Source organism: Chenopodium quinoa, unplaced genomic scaffold (genome assembly GCF_001683475.1).
Source record: "Chenopodium quinoa cultivar QQ74 unplaced genomic scaffold, ASM168347v1, whole genome shotgun sequence".
Lineage (NCBI taxonomy): Eukaryota > Viridiplantae > Streptophyta > Magnoliopsida > Caryophyllales > Amaranthaceae > Chenopodium > Chenopodium quinoa.
Window position 1 is genome coordinate 629,982 of NW_018744068.1, and position 17,433 is coordinate 647,414.

At 34.1% G+C, this 17,433-nt stretch overlaps 1 long non-coding RNA gene across 1 annotated transcript; it reads right to left on the reverse strand.

Annotated features, from left to right (window-relative positions):
- Positions 1-3,956: 3,956 nt before the first annotated feature.
- Positions 3,957-9,545, reverse strand: LOC110691143. Its single transcript, XR_002505204.1, has 3 exons — positions 8,289-9,545; positions 5,549-8,065; positions 3,957-4,541 (listed from the first exon to the last, which is right to left on the reverse strand). It is a non-coding gene; the product is annotated as an uncharacterized LOC110691143 (long non-coding RNA).
- Positions 9,546-17,433: the final 7,888 nt, after the last annotated feature.

Here is a 17,433-nt window from a genome sequence, read left to right on the forward strand (position 1 = left end):
AAACAAATACTTTGATATAATAATCTGAAAAATTCTATATCTCCAAACGATTTATAGCCTAAAAACTAACTATTTCTAAGTCTAATAAGACTAGGACAAGCCTCTAGCCTTTAGCCCCAAGTAACCCAAATAGAATGGGAAAACTAGTTCTACTTAGATTAGGAAACTAATTCTAATTCTACTTAGTCTATAATTCTTAAAATAAATAAAATTAATCCTAAGCGCTTAAACTAAGAAAAACCCTTTCAAGTGAAAGGTAAAAACTTGCAAGAAAAAACTAATTAAATAGCCCTAAGTAGAGTGATCCGGAACTTGAGCTTGTACTAGACACCAAGTTCCTATACCTGAATCGTCAAAGAACCGCCAATTTGTAGCTTCTAATGAGTTAATGTTCAAGTTTAGGTTTTCCTTGTAAAGATTTAACAAACTCTCGAATTTCTCATCAATATCCGGATCTATCAAAGCTTTGACCTTGACTTGTTTTTAAAACTAATCTAAGGCTTTTATTGTTTGATTGAAATTTTTATCATGGAAAATCATTAAGAAACAATTTTAATGGAAAACGTGATTCTGAAAAGAATTTTCCTTTGTTTGTTTGATTATAGGAAAACTTATAGGAAAAAAGAAATATGAAAGTAAAAAGGAAGGAAAGGATAAAAGAGAGAAATAGAGAAGTGAGGAGTAACGTGGAAAATGTGGCTTGTGCCACATACATACTTTACATAAGGTTTTTAGCTTTCCTTCTACAAAAAGTAACTTTTCACCTATGACAAATCGATTTCCGCCCTTTAATAAAACAAGCAAAAATTAAATGGAGAAATGAATGAAAATAATAATTTTCTAATCTAATAATTTCCATTAAAACAAATAGAGCCTAAGTGTGTAATCTTGTTAAGTGAAATTGTGGTGGCAAGGGTGTTTATGATGTGAATTAACAAAACAAGCAAAAGAAAATGGAGAAATGAATGAAAAAAAAAATCATTTTCTACTCGAACTATTTCCACCAAAACAAAACGAGCCTAAGTGTATCTTGTTGAGTAAAATTTGTGGTGGCAAGGGTGTTTATGCTGTGAATTAAACTCGCTTGTCTCAAAAGTTTGTCCTTGATTCAAATAGAGCTCAACTCTAGAATGGCTTGAAAATGATTGGCTAATTGTTATTAAGTTTTTTATTTATTTATTAGTTATAGTTTAAAAAGAGTGCTCTAATAGTCCAATGATGTGACTCAAATAAATTAACATTAGGAAATGTGTACCTTGTATGTTAAATTGTTGATATCCTTTTAGGGAAGATGATACACATACATCTTGGATGTATATGGCTTCCACATACATGAGGCTTGATATTGTGACAACTCCGCACTTGAGTTTTTTGATAAGCAGGAAACAAACTTTGTTTTTTTTTTTTTTTTTTTTTGTGGGGGGGGGGGGTGGTACTTTTTGCTTCTTAGCACAAGATTGAGTAATTGAGAGCTAAAATTCAGTATAAAATTTCACTTACACTTTTGGCGCTCAACATTTTACGATTCTTGACTCTGTAAAGCGAATCACCCATTATTTTCCATGAGTTTAAAAAATTATTTGAACAATTTTTTTTTATTACCGTCGACAACCTTCAATCAAGTTTCTACTTTCTGTTATTCCTTCTATTTCTTTAATTTATTCTCTCTCTAGGTTTATTTGGAAGATGGATTTGTGAAAATTCGTAGCAAAATTTTGCCTAAGGAATTGATATGAGAGAAGGAAATTGAGGAAAAATATCTACAGAATTAGACAAGTACTTGTATATTATTGGAGGAAAAAAAAAATACCCACTCTCCTACATCGTTTTCTCTCTCCACCCTGAACCCTATTTTTTCTTGTAACTCCTTAGGCCCTATGCTTTCAATAGTTGTCAATTGCAGCTAATCCATTTGATGTTAAGTATTGCTTTGTTTTATGTTCTTCATAATTTTACTTGTGCGTGATTTTCATGTAAAATTTTAAGTTTTTGAGATTTAATTTTAGTTTTTTGATAATTTAGAAAAATCAGTCATAATCCACTTTTAAAAGTTGGGTTTTTGTCAAAATCCACCTTCAAATTTTACTTATTTATTTATTTCTGTATGAAGTCAGAAGACCACCTTTGCCTAGACAGGCCCGGATTTCACCCTTCGACTCACTATTTCTGACATTGACTTCGCTCAACTCTTATTTTTTCTCATTCATTGGCTGAACTACCACCTCTTTTTCTCTCTTCACCACCACCCCTTTCTCCCACCTCCATTGCCACTGCCCTTCACACTACCCCTTTCTCTCTCTTCTTTCTATTTTTATTACTATTTATTTATTTTTATATCTATCTCTTTTAATTCTAATTGTTTGGTGGGTTTGAGGTTGTTTTTAGGGTTAGTGTTAGTTTTCAAGTTTTCCAAGTTGTTTTGGGAGTGGGTGAACTTGATTTCGAAGTAGATGACGTGGTTAGGGTATTTTATTGGAGTGATTTTTGGAGGTTGGTGGGTGGTTAAGCTGGTGGTTAATTAACTGGTTTAAAGGGAGTTAGGGGGTTTTCTACGGTGTGTAATTGATTTTAGAGGTGTTTGGGTGGATTTTGGAGAGGTACGGTGGGGCGACATATATGGTCGGGTGGTAGTGCAGTTGGATAGGGTGTTTTTGTGTCACGTAAGTGCCATGCACGTGAGTGGTCAACACCACAAAAGAAATTCCGCAATACTACATTTTTGACTTATTGCAACCCTCATTTCCGTTGCATTAGGCGTCAAAATCCGTGGCATTAGGCCTAATGCAACGGCCATGTACCGTGGCATCTGATGGCGTTGCAGTAGGTCTAATGCAACGGCATATGACACCTAATGCCACGACATCAATGATCCGTTGCATTAGATCAACATCTGATGCAACGAGAACATTATTGACGTGGCATTAGCTATAATATCTAATGCCACGGCATCAATGATCCGTTGCATTAGATCAACATCTGATGCAACGACAACATTATTGACGTGGCATTAGCTATAATATCTAATGCCACGGTTCCCTATACCCTAATGCCAATAATAATAATAATAATAATAATAATAATAATAATAATAATAATAATAATAATAATAATAATAATAATAATAATAATAATAATAAAAAAAAAAAAAAAAAAAAAAAAAAAAAAAAAAAAAAAAAAAAAAAAAAAAAAAAAAATAATAATAATAATAATAATAATAATAATAATAAAATAATAATAATAATAATAAAATAATAATAATAATAATAATAATAATAATAATAATAATAATAATAATAATAATAATAATAATAATAATAATAATAATAATAATAATAATAATAATAATAATAATAATAATAATAATAATAATAATAATAATAATAATAATAATAATATAATAATAATAATAATAATAATAATAATAATAATAATAATAATAATAATAAATAATAATAATAATAATAATAATAATAATAATAATAATAATAATAATAATAATAATAATAATAATAATAATAATAATAATAATAAATAATAATAATAATAATAATAATAATAATAATAATAATAATAATAATAATAATAATAATAATAATAATAATAATAATAATAATAATAATAATAATAATAATAATAATAATAATAATAATAATAATAATAATAATAATAATAATAAATAATAATAATAATAATAATAATAATAATAATAATAATAATAATAATAATAAAAATAAAAAATAATAATAATAATAATAATAATAATAATAATAATAATAATAATAATAATAATAATAATAATAATAATAAAAAAATAATAATAATAAAAAAAAAAAAAAAAAAAAAAAAAAAAAATAATAATAAAAAAAATAAAAATAAAAATAATAATAATAATAATAATAATAATAAATAATAATAATAATAATAATAATAATAATAAAGATGATTAAATTGGAATTTCATTAATAATTGCCCTTAAAGGGAAAAGTTACAAAATCAAATTTCACTAATTAAATTAATTGAGAAAACTACAACGACTACAATCTTTGAGAGGCAAGCGACCAACATCAGCAGCTGAACAACAGCAGTAGAGACGAGCAACAGAGTAAGTTGTCCCAACAGCAACAAGCTCAGCAGAACATCAGCAGCTGCCAGAACCAGGCATGCACAGCACCAGAAAGCAGCACAACAGCTGACAGTGCAGAACAGCAGATTCAGAACAGCAGCAGTAACCAGCCAAAACCAGAACAAAACAGCAACGGAAACTAGGCAACAAACCAGAAGCAAACAGGGAAAAGCAAGTCCAAACCAGGATGTCTTCTTCAACCCTGCAACAGCTCAGAACAGCAGAGACAGGCAAAAAAAACAACAACCAGGCAGCCTGAACCAGCCGAGAACCTACACGACAGCAGTTTGCACCCAACAGCCCCACAGGCAACCAAACAGAGACCAGCAAGCAGCTAGCAGGACTGCCAATAGCATAAACAGCAGCCAGCAGCTCACAGATAGGAACACAGAACAACAGAAACCAGCAGGCCTACAACCTGCATATATCAAATAAACCCAAAAACCTTATAAAAACACAATCCAATTTCAAGAATTTTGAATAAAAAAAGAAGATAAACATCCATCATTCCTCTTCTCATATATAATTCAAGGAGAAAAAAAAAGAAGTAAAAAAATACCCGGAGGATGTAGTGGCTACAACAAACAATAAAGTCAAGATCAAAAACCTTTCATGTGCCTCACACCCTAAAATTACATGTGCAAATGTAATAACAAGCAACTTTAAGCATTTTCACTATTCTCTAAGACCTACACTTCAGTCTGTGCATGAGAGGTGTGCAATACATAGGGATATTGTTCAAAAGCTCATAACATACAAGTAAGCAGTTGCATCAAGGTTAATGAAAATAAAGTCAAAGTTCCAAAAGTTGATTCGTGTACAAGAATCCTTCACTATCACAGAGTATGAGTAAAGAATCTAAGAATGTCAAATTTAAACAAAAAGGAAAGATGAAAGTTCAAAGTTAAACATGCATAGTATTTACAAGATATTGCACTCAATACTAATGACATAGTAGTAAGCTCATAGACAAGGAAAAAGTCCATCTTCAATCTTCAATAGCTCAATATATAAACGATATCAACAGATTAGACACATACTTATACAATCGACGACGCCAAATAAGACCAGAAACAGCCTGATAAAAGACTAAACAACCGTAGCATTTGATTCCTTATTTAAGATAAAAAAAAAAAAGTTGTGTATCTAACCAAAGGTGAGCCTTGACATACTATACTTAGTACAGACTAAACTAACATAGAGTATAAATAATATAAACTAATTATGATTAGTCTCACACAATATGAATTTCTTTGATGAATTGAATGATTTATATTAAATTGTAAACTGATTTATACAAGTGAAAATTCAAAAGGATTACCGAGTATGAAAACAAGTCACAATTCCAATATAACCAAACAGTCTGATACAATTTCTTAACTTTTTCTTTCTTATACAGTAAGATTTAAGGGAGAAAGAATAAACCTGTGAGACTCAATCATGGGACGGTGGAAAAATAGGGGGGAAATTATCCACATGGCTACAGGTTAAAGTTAAAGCCGAAGAAGAATAGCAGCAGCAGCTACCCAAAACGCATAGAGAGCAACGGAGCAGGGAAAGAAGAATTTGCTTATTTTGGATACTAACACCATTCCTGATGCAAATGTCTGTAGGAGATATTAATAAAAATAGACATAGGAAAAATAAAAGCAAAAATGTTAATTTTGAAGATAGTGAGACACCAATAATTTTCAGTATGAAACACAGGAAATCCAAAACAATTATTCAGCAAAATCCCCGTTACAACTCTTTTTAATAAAAAGAAGATGACCAGATTAACCACTACAAAACTGCAACTCAATCTCATCATAAAAGTTTGCTAAACATCATCTTTTAAACTAGAACATGAACCGTAACAAAGAAATTCTTGATTAGACACCAGTAACTTTTGTGGTCTCAGGATATCACCCTCTGGCATGGTTCCCTCAGCTGGCTTGTCTAACTTTACACCTGTTTGTATGAAAAAAAATTAAATTCTAAGAAGACCTGGATCAAGTTGGCTGGCTATGTTCTGTACTGCTTCACCAGGTTTCTTGGCCTTTGACATTGAATAACTTAGAGCCTATAGAGTCTAGAGTAAATAAAAGGTTAAAGACAAAGGTTTAAGTTTGTTAAACCGATCAAATCTACTGAACCTTGCTGTATTTCTGAGCATGTTATTCTACATTTTCAATAGGCAAAGTAAGTTAAGCAGAAATGCTATAGTATGATACATCACTGTCCTAGTGAACAACTTCCATAAATCCGGTTGACACAACAAAGCATGAGACATTGATAGCGCCCAAGTGTCGTTGCCTTAATTCACATTGAAAAGAAAAATTAAGAATCTACTAAGACTACTATCAATCTATCATTGGCTCTTCATTATCCAAATGAAAGGGTGAAAAAAAGAGGAATTACAAAAAGCCGAGGAAATCGGGTTTTGTTTTCAAGCAATTACGACCCTCTATTTCATTTTTTTTTCTTGAAAGAGGGAAGTATTAAGAAGGAGAGCAGTGGAAGATCGGTAATCATAAGAGAATATGCATGCTGTGAAATAAAACATTCACCAAAAAGAAAGCCACATAACTAGTATAGCCTAAAGCCAAACATACACTAAACAACTAAAGTTAAAAGGATACTACGAAGAAAACTACAAGGTATTAGCCAAAAAGTAGAACCTATAGGTTCCAGCATACCAACTGCTCATGCACCTGCTTCTGAAGACTCAATAATGGGATGGTGGGCTGCAATTAGCTCACAAACAATTCAATGATCTCGTCAGCCAATACATTTAGATCAATTGAATAGTAAAGAATGAAAAAAAAAGAGCAGAATCAGGAAAAATGAAAACACAAAAATTTAAACAAAAACGCAAGGAAACCATAAATAAGATAAAAAAAAATGTAGTACTACAGTAAGACTGTAGATCAGGAAGAGTATTAAAAAGATTGCTCACCTTAATCGTTCTCTTTCTCTTAATAAAACCAGCAAAAATGCAAAATTAATTTAACAAAATTGATGACATCAGAATTACTGAAGCAATTACTTACGAAAACCCTAATTAAACAAATAGTAGCACAATTTCTGAGAAATTATAGCATTTAAAAATTAAATAGAGCCATTTTCAACAAATTATACTAGAATAAATTTAATTATTTCAAAATACATACTAGTAACTTGAGATTAATTGAGTGCAGCGAGAGAGGACTGGGTTTGGAGATTAGAGATGTAGGATTCGGAGTCAAAAGGAGGGAGAAAGAGGTCGTTCTTGAACCATAAAGGGGTTAAATCGTAGATTGGGTCGCCGAAGAGGTCGGTGTATGAGCTGTTTGATTGCTGAATTTGCTATTAAACCAACTACTTCAAACTAAAGAATACAGACACTACACAGATATGCCATAACACCTTCAAACAGAAGCAAACAACAACAATGATTGTTCAAAAAGATGTAGACAAACAATGCTGCATAAGGGTACACAAACTACACTCCATAAAGTTTGGGGAACAGAGGTATGCCTAACAAGGGCTAACTCAATGTTAATTATGATCACAGCAAAATATAATGCAAAAACATGAGGATAAATTGAAATGTATCAAATACCAATGAAACTGATGAATACTACTCTGAGTTAAAATTCACAAGCAATTGGCTACCTAGAGTGCTAAAACTATTCAAAATAAATCTTGACATCACGTAATTGAATGCAAAACCCAAGAATAATTCAAGATTTCAGGATCTCATAGAAACTAGAAGTTTAAAGTTTAAAGGAGATGGTATACCTGTGACTATTTAAGAGTAACCCAATGGCTGCCATACGGTGCAACACCACCCATATGGCCATGCTGCAACCGCCCACCAGCCCTCCTTGCCCCAGCTGCTAATTTGGATACGCGCTCTGCAATCCACCTTGGTTCCCATAACCACCCAAAACACTCGGATTTACTCCAACTAATTTCAATCTACAAACCATCACTTACAGCAAAATCAACCCAAAATCTACCATTAATGTCGCATAAAAACATAATAAAACCCTAGAAACACGAAAAAATGGAGCAAACAAGTAGCAATTTGAGCAAAATTTCCACAAAATCTCGTCAATTGAATTAAACATAGTAATTGTATGAATTCACAAACAATGAAGAAAATTAAGGATCTAGGGTTTGAATTGGAGAGGAAATAAACCTTAAGCTGAGAAAGGAGACGAGTGGAAGTGTCGAAATCATTGCGAACATAAGTAGCTTTGAAACGTTCGAAGCTTTGGGAAATCTCAGTGAATTTGGGATACATTGTTACTGGATTTGCAAATTTCTCTCTCCTCTTTTCTTTGGTTTAAATCTCCGGTAGCAGCAACAACTCCATCAACCGTAGACAGCAGCTCCGAGTACTCGAGGAAGCTGGGCTATGGAGAGCGAAAACATTGACGGTGAAAAAGGAGCGAAAACATTGACGATGAAAACATTGTCTTGTTTGCTTTCTTCCTCTGTGACGGAATTGGGGAAAATGGAAGTAAATTAGGAGAATTGGGGAATATATGAGAATGTGAGAAAATGGAGAATTGGCGAAAATGGAGAAAATGGGAAGTACAGAGTGAAAATTGGGGAATATGCTCAAAAATTTTGGGGAAAAAAAATAGAGGGAAGTACTCCGCGCGTTTTCAAATTTTTCATCATATAATACACTACCATGGCAATAGCCCCTTTTTTTGTTAAAATAGCTAGGCTAATGCAACGGTTCTTTAGAGCGTGGCAATAACTCTACCTCTAAGAACATTAGTGTTAAATCCGTGGCAATAGCCTACTCTATTGCAACGGCAATTAAAATACCGTTGCATTCGCCTTTATTATGCCGTTGCATTTGGTCAAAAATGTAGTAGTGTCGGAATTCGACATAAGGTGCTAATTCACAAAAAAAAAAAAATAGGTGGCTTCTTATGAAATTAAAAAAGATATATTAAAAGGTGGTTTTTGACAAAACCCTATTTTAAAAGGGGGCTTTTGACGAAAGTTCCGATAAATTATCTAGATCTTTCAAACTAGGGGTCTTAATGATTTGGGTTTAGCTCGAATTTTGTAGAAAATCAAAGATTTATGAGACCAAATTTATCAAATTAGATTTACAATTGATATAGGTTTAGCTCGATTGGTCAGATACTTATTATTTGTTCTTCGTAATTTAATTCTCTTCCTTTATCACTAATTTTCCTATCCTCAAACTGTTGACCTTTATCCTCCAAGCTTTTCCTTTTACATCCCGGCATAACATAAAAGAAAAACACTTTCCCCAACACCATTATTCCGCCTAATTCAAAGAACATTACCCTAATCTTTGTTGTAATATTCAGAAATGTCATCGCCATATTCCCACTGACTAAACTATTTACAGAGACCGCCAAACTCATCCCAAAAAAAACACTTCAGCACATACCGCGATCACGCTCATAACAAAAGCCCAACTGAGCATATGGGCTGAATGGTCATGAAACATGGACCCAAGGCCCAAAAATTATAGGGACACAACCATACCAGCGGAGCTCAATAAGAGAAGAGGTCTCCTACCAAACTTCTCTTAGAAAAGAGCTGAGATCATAACAAAGGTAGCTTTTGGCTGCTCCCATGATTAGCTTAATGTTACAAGGTGCAGGCTATGTATTATATACTAGTCTTGACAACAAAATATAGTATTGTACCTACTAGATAAATGAGGACACAGTCTCTTATGGTAACCAACTAGACTTGGCAGCATTATCTTCAACAATCACTTATAACAGATGTATTAGTATATAAATTCTATGAATATTTTTGTTCAGAAGACTATGAATATCTGTGTATCTGCTGCAGTGGGTAAGGTGGCATCCAAAAGAATGTTTCAGTATTTTACTTCGGCATGGACTCTAACCTGGCTTTAGATCTTTCACATCTAACAATTTCTGTTTTATTGAGTAACTTCAGAGTCTGCAATGTTTTTGATTGAACATTTTGCGCTTAACACTCTCAAATTTGATTTGAGCCTAACTTTATCAGTCGTTCTGATCAGCATGGCTTTGGTTAATATCTTCTCATTGGGTTTTAGTTAAGGCGTTCTGATTGGTACTGCTCTTTTGGTTAAGTTCTTTCTGATATGCGCTACTTTGGTTAATAACTTGTTAGCTGTTTCTCTTAATTATGCCGGGGTATTAGATTTCTTAATTCATTTTTGTGCTTTAGATTCTCTTTAGGTTTACTCATTTGTTTCTTTCCCTTTTTTTACCCCTGAAGGCTAAAGTTTACTTGAATTAAATAAGAGAAATTTGTTCAGCTTTGCATCATCTCAAACTCTGATTACCCTATTTGTATGCTATAATATCAAAATAAAAAGCTTGTGTTGGTTATATGTATAGTTATGTTTCAAGATGAAAATTATACAGTGGCCTTTTACAGCCACTAGGTGATCAACTTTCTTATACAAGGCACAATCTTCCAATGAAATAATGAATGCATTTGGGGAGCCTGTTAAAAGTCGGGTACTTGCAGTTTTTAGTTAATTCTCTGTTGAAGAGATTGGTATTTTTCCACAATATCTTGGTGTAACACTAGTAAGGTTAGGGACTTGATGCACTCATGAAAGAACTTGAACAAGGACTCGGGCAGGATCTGCATTCCCAAACAAGTTTTATGGGTTGTTACTTGAAGTTAACTTTTGTTTTAAATAAAAATAAATCAATTTCCTTTGTTTGGGTTCATATTTGTTGATTTTCTGGTTTGTCTCAATGCATGCCCCTTTCCTAATTCTCGTACTCTCTTTGCTGCAGAATGCTACTACGTATGCTGCAGAATGCTACTACGTATATTGTTATTCTAATTGTCATCACTTATTACACCCTCCAGTCTAACATGTTCTGCTTTACCTGTAACCTTGCCTACTAATCTATTCATTTGTCGTTGGTTGTCACAATTCGATTCATTATCGGGCATATGCAGGGCCATATCTATTTTCCTATTTTCCAATGATCCTGAATCTATTTTGGGCTGGATCAGATTTTGACTGAAGTGAAGAAGGTTAAAAAAGCCATGGACAAAATTGGCGTGGGACGTACAGTGAAAGCAAGCGTTGGGTCTTCATGAGAGGGATATGATTTTGGCTCTGGGAGGAGAACGATTGCCTTCGACAAGGGGCATTAAGTTCTGCATTTGCTGTTTTTCTGTATGAACATCCTCTTAGCTGCTCCTGTTTTTGCCCTATAGGTGATCTGCATATCTCAGTGGTGGGGAATCTTGAGAAAATTTCTTCTGGAGCTGATAATATTTTAGTCTTTGTATTAACAACCATAGAAGTAGAGAGTGAGGGATAGCTCAGTTGGTAAGAGCTTTCCTCCCGGTTCCAGGTGATCCTGGGATCGATTCTCATCCCCGCCCTAAGTGGCTCATATGAATCAAAAAAAAAAACAACAACCATAGAAGTAAAAAGTTTTAAATTTTTTTTTTTTTTTTTTTTTGGTAAATAGAGAATATGATTACCAAAAGAAGCTACAAAGTAGCAAAACAGGAATACAAATAGCCCAAAGGCCTAAATTCCAATACACCGAGAGCCCCTACGTGCACACAACCACCATCCAAGGACCAAGACCCAAAGGCCACCTTCTAGGAAGGGTTCCAAAGAACCTTGGCCCAAACACGGCTCTTCTAAACTCAATGGAAAAGAGCTACCCTCTAGGAGGATTACCCAAAACCAAAGGAACAGGACAACGACTAGCATAAAACCTCACAAAGAAAATGGCCATCAAAAAAGAAAAGAAAAAAATAAAGGCCAAAATACAAACACCTAGGAGTTGCCAATAAACCAGAACAAAAACAATTCAGCAACAAAGACGAGATGGCAGCAGCAAAGCAGCAACAACAGTAGTCAAAACAAAACTCCAACAGTGAGGCAAAAGATAGCAGCAGCCAACAACACATCACAGCCAGCAGGGCAACAAAGCAGCAGCTAGAAACAGCAACAGCAACCAGAAAGACCAGCAGCCTGTACCCAGCATACCAGCTGCAACAACAAACAGCAGCATAACACAGCAACAGCAGACAGGAGACAGCAACATCAAACAGAAACAGCAACAACAACCAGAAACCTAGCAGCTTAAACCAAGCAGCCCATCTACAACACAGCAACAACAGGCAGGACACAGCAACAGCAACCAGAACACCACACCAGCCTGAACCAGCAGTGAATAGGCCTGCAAACTCTAAAAAAACAACTAGACCTTGTAAACGCAACACTACACCAGCAGCAAGCTAAAATAGAACACAGAACAGCAACAACTTCAACAAACAACCAGGCCAGACAGCAATACACAACGCCAGCATGTACAGGCAATAGACAGCAAGCACAGCCGTAGAACAGGCAGTTGAAAACAGCATGAAGCAGAACTAATTAAGCAGCTATGATAAGCTTCCTTCTGTCAGCCTCCACACACCTATAAGCAACCTTGTACACAACATTCCTCACAACAGATTCAGCAGGTTCACAAGTACCATTGAACATAACATTATTCCTTTGAATCCATATGTGATACACAAGTTTCAGCAAGGCACATCAAATGCAATCAGCTAGCAGATTTAGACCTCCGACAATTCAACATCCCACTCTATTTCCTGGCTGAAACCTTGAACAGGTTTCTGACAATTAAGCAAATGCAACAACCTCCCCATATTCTACTAGAGTAACTGCAAAGAAAAATCAAGTGTTGCACAGTTTCCCTCTCTTGCAAACAGAGAATACAAATAGGATCACACATAGAATTCCATTTAAGAACTCTATCCTTAGTCATAAGTCTATTCCAATTTGCAAGCCACATAATGAAACACTCCTTGGAGAAGCATTGTTATTACAAACAATTCTCCTCCAAGGAACCTTAGCAACCAGCTGTCTCAGCTTGTTATAGATCTTCTTTACTTGCACCTTATCAATTCTCATCACTGAGTTCTATCCCCCAATATCATCAACCAGACTTCTGTACTTCATTATTTTCCTTAGAACCCAAGAACCTTTTTGAGGTATATCAGCTGTCCAGAAGTCCACAAACCTGAAGTAATAGATATGCACCCACTTTACCCAAAGAGAATAAGCCTTATGAGTGATATCCCAAAGGATTTTGCACACAACAACAGTATTCCAATCATGCAAAGCTATAACATTCCAACCCCCACAAGTTTTAGGCAAGCAAATGGTGTTCCAAGCTACAAGAGCTTTCTTTGTGGGGTTAGCAGCTCTGGTCCAAAGAAAAGCTTTGAACCTACTCTCAATCTCCCTCACAATCTTCTTTGGTAAAACAAAAATCTGTGCCCAATAGGTTTGAACCCCAAAAAGCATACTCTTAATAAGCTGCAATCTACCAGCATAAGAGAGGAATCTAACTGCCCAACTTTCAATTCTATTAGTAATCTTATGAACCAAAGGTTTACATTGCTGAATAGTCAGTTTCTACGAATACAAAGGCACACCGAGGTACTTAAAAGGAAGAGAACCATCAACCATGCCAAGAACACTCAGAAGAATCTCCTGATCCTCTAGACTGATACCCCCAAAGTATACCTCACTCTTATTGAGATTTGCAACCAAACCAGAAGCCCTAGAGAACTTATTGAAAGCATTAACGAAGAGCTTAACAAAAGTCTCATCAGTTCTAGCAAACATGAGGAGAATCATCAGCAAACATGAGGTGAGTAATGGACAATTTTTCACATCTTGGATGAAAATTGAAATCAGGCACAGCAACAAGCTCATGTAAGCATCTAGATAAGTACTCCATTCCTATAGCAAAAAGAAAAGGAGATATAGGATCACCTTGCCTTAACTCTTTTTTTTTTACTCAAAGGAGTTGTAGGGATGCCATTGATAAAAATAGAGAAAGCAATAGAGGTAATGCATTCCACAATCCAACCAATAAACACATTTGGAAAACCAAGCTCACACATTACATCCTTAAGAAAACTCCATTCAATAGAGTCATAAGCCTTTTTCAGATCAACCTTGATCATACATCTAGGAGTAATGAATTTATGGTTATACACCTTAATTAACTCAGTGGCCAGCAGGATGTTATCACCAATGTGCTTCCCGGGAATAAACCCATCTTAAGCAGCATCAACAACTTCCCCAATAACCTTTGCAAGCCTAGCGGTAAGAATTTTGGAAACAACCTTATAAAGAACAGTACAACAAGCAATTGGCCTAAAGTCTCTCACATAAGAAGGATTTTGCACTTTAGGAACAAGAGTTAAAGTAGTGCAATTCCATTGAGAACTTATCACCCCAGTATCAAAGAAGTCATGCACAGCTTCATAGATGTCATACTTAACAACCTCCCAAGTGTGCTTAAAGAACTTTGCATTGAAGCCATCAATTCCGGGGGCCTTATCATCAGAAATTCCTTTAATAGCATAATCAATCTCAGAATTTGTAACAGGAGCTATTAAAAGGTTCTGAGCCAACACAGAAAGTTGCCTTCTAGCTCTCATTGTAACAAGATCAAAAGCATCAAGAACAGAAGAGCTAGACCCCATCAACTGCTTGTAGAATTCAATAATTTCCTTCTCAACATCAACAGGAGCTTTTAACAGGACATGCTGATCAATCATGATAGTATCAATTCTATTCCTGAATTGTCTATGCTTCATCAAGGAGAAAAAATACTTGGTATTAGAATCCCCAAGTTTAACCCAATCAACTCTAGATTTCTGCCTGTAAATGCTCTCCTAAACAGATCTCCAGTACTTAAGCTGGTTAATGGCAGTAGTTTCCTGCTTCATCATAATAGAGGAATGAAGACCAAGAGCCATTTGATCTTGAATATCAAGCAAAGCCTTCTGAGCTAAATCAACTCTCTCATCAACATTGCTAAAAGAGTTAAGATTAAGATCTTTGAGCTGAAATTTCAAATTCTTAAGTTTCTTCCAAATTCTATTCATGGGATTACCCTGAACCCCATTATTCCAAACCTCCTGCACCAAGCTCATAAAATCTGGATGAGTGATCAAACAGTTCAAAAATCTAAAAGGTTCCCCTTTATCTGGAGAAGGAGGGAAAATCTCATACAAAAGAGGAGTATGATCAGAGAGGGAGGGGGCAAGATAAACAGCTTCCACATTAGGAAATTGGAGCAACCATTCAAAATTAACCAACCCTCTATCAATCCTAGTAAGAGTTCTAGGTCCAACATGAGCTTTATTTGACCATGAAAATGAGATCTCTTACTTTTTATCTCCATAAAATTCATATCCTCACTAGACGAAAAAGCTAATTTAGCACCGGTTCAAACCCCCCTGAGGCACCGGTTTTGAACCATTGGGGATTTGAGGGATGCCAAATCCTCAAAATTTTGGCATTATTTGGCACCGGTTAACCGGTGCCAACTTCAATGGCGCCAGTTTCTTTTTTTTATTAAATTCAATGTAATAGGCACCGGTTTTGAGCTTGAACCGGTGCCTTTGACTTGTTTTTTTTTTCCCGAAAATAATATATATTAATATTAATATTAGTAAATAAAATAATAATGAGATCATATACATAATACCGATAATTAATAATAATTATTATTATTATTATTATTAATTTTAATAATAATAATAATTATTATTATTAATATAATATTAATATTAATAATAATTAGCATTATTAATATATTAATAATAATAATAATTGAAAATAATAACAAGGACATAAATATTGATAACAATCCCAAAATATGATATTAATTAGAAAAATGTGTCATAACTACAAACAAACATAATTAATTAGTAATAATGTATTACACTAAGCTAGTTAAAATATAAATAAATGATGTTTACAAATTAAATGTGACGTAGGCTGCCAACATGTCTCGAATTACATTGAGTTCCTCGCTCGTGAACGGATTTCCCGTCTGTCCCTTGCAAAACTTGGAAGACATACACAAAACGTAAGTTAGTAAGAGTGAACTCATAAATAGGCATAACATGTCTTTATCACTTATTTATAGATGGCCAAGGCTTGAAATTACAAGAAAATAGCAATTAAGGGGTTTTAGAACGCATTTTCAACCAAAATGGCCCGAGTAAGGCCATTTTGACTACTAGGATGCCTATATCCTACATTTCTTGTCTAGTGAACTCATAAATAGTCATAACATGTCTTTATCACTTATTTATAGATGGCCAAGGCTTGAAAGTACAAAAAAATAGCAATTAAGGAGTTTTGGAACGCAATTTCAACCAAAATGACCCGAGTAAGGCCATTTTGACTACTAGGATGCCTATTTCCTACATTTCTTATCTAGTGAACTCATAAATAGTCATAACATATCTTTATCACTTATTTATAGATGGCCAAGGCTTGAAATTACAAGAAAATAGCAATTAAGGGGTTTTAGAACACATTTCAACCAAAATGGCCTGAGTAAGGCCATTTTGACTACTAGGATGCCTATTTCCTACATTTCTTGTCTAGTGAACTCATAAACAGTCATAACATGTCTTTATTATTTATTTATAGATGGCCAAGGCTTGAAATTACAAGAAAATAGCAAATAAGGAGTTTTAGAATGCATTTTCAACCAAAATGGCCCGAGTAAGACCATTTTGACTACTAGGATGCCTATTTCCTACATTTCTTGTCTAGTGAACTCATAAATAGTCATAACATGTTTTTATCACTTGTTTATAGATTTCCAAGGCTTGAAAATTACAAGAAAATAGCAATTAAGGAGTTTTGGAATGCATTTTCAACCAAAATGGCTCGAGTAAGGCCATTTTTACTACTAGGATGCCTATTTCCTACGTTTCTTGTCTAGTGAACTCATAAATAGTCATAACATGTCTTTATAACTTATTTATAGATGGCCAAGGCTTGAAATTACAAGAAAATAGCAATTAAGGAGTTTTGGAACGCAATTTCAACCAAAATGGCCCTAGTAAGACCATTTTGACTACTAGGATGCCTATTTCCTACATTTCTTGTCTAGTTAACTCATAAATAGTCATAACATGTCTTTATCACTTATTTATAGATGGTCAAGGCTTGAAATTACAAGAAAATAGCAATTAAGGAGTTTTGGAACGCAATTTCAACCAAAATGGCCCGAGTAAGGCCATTTTGACTACTAGGATGCCTATTTCCTACATTTCTTGTCTAGTGAACTAATAAACAGTCATAACATGTCTTTATCACTTATTTATAGATGGCCAAGGCTTGAAATTACAAGAAAATAGCAATTAAGGAGTTTTGAAACTCAATTTCAACCAAACTGGCATACCTCTTCAAGCTGTTGTGTGTCTGTACAATGACTCACTATGTCAAACATAAATCTCATCACGTATAGGCC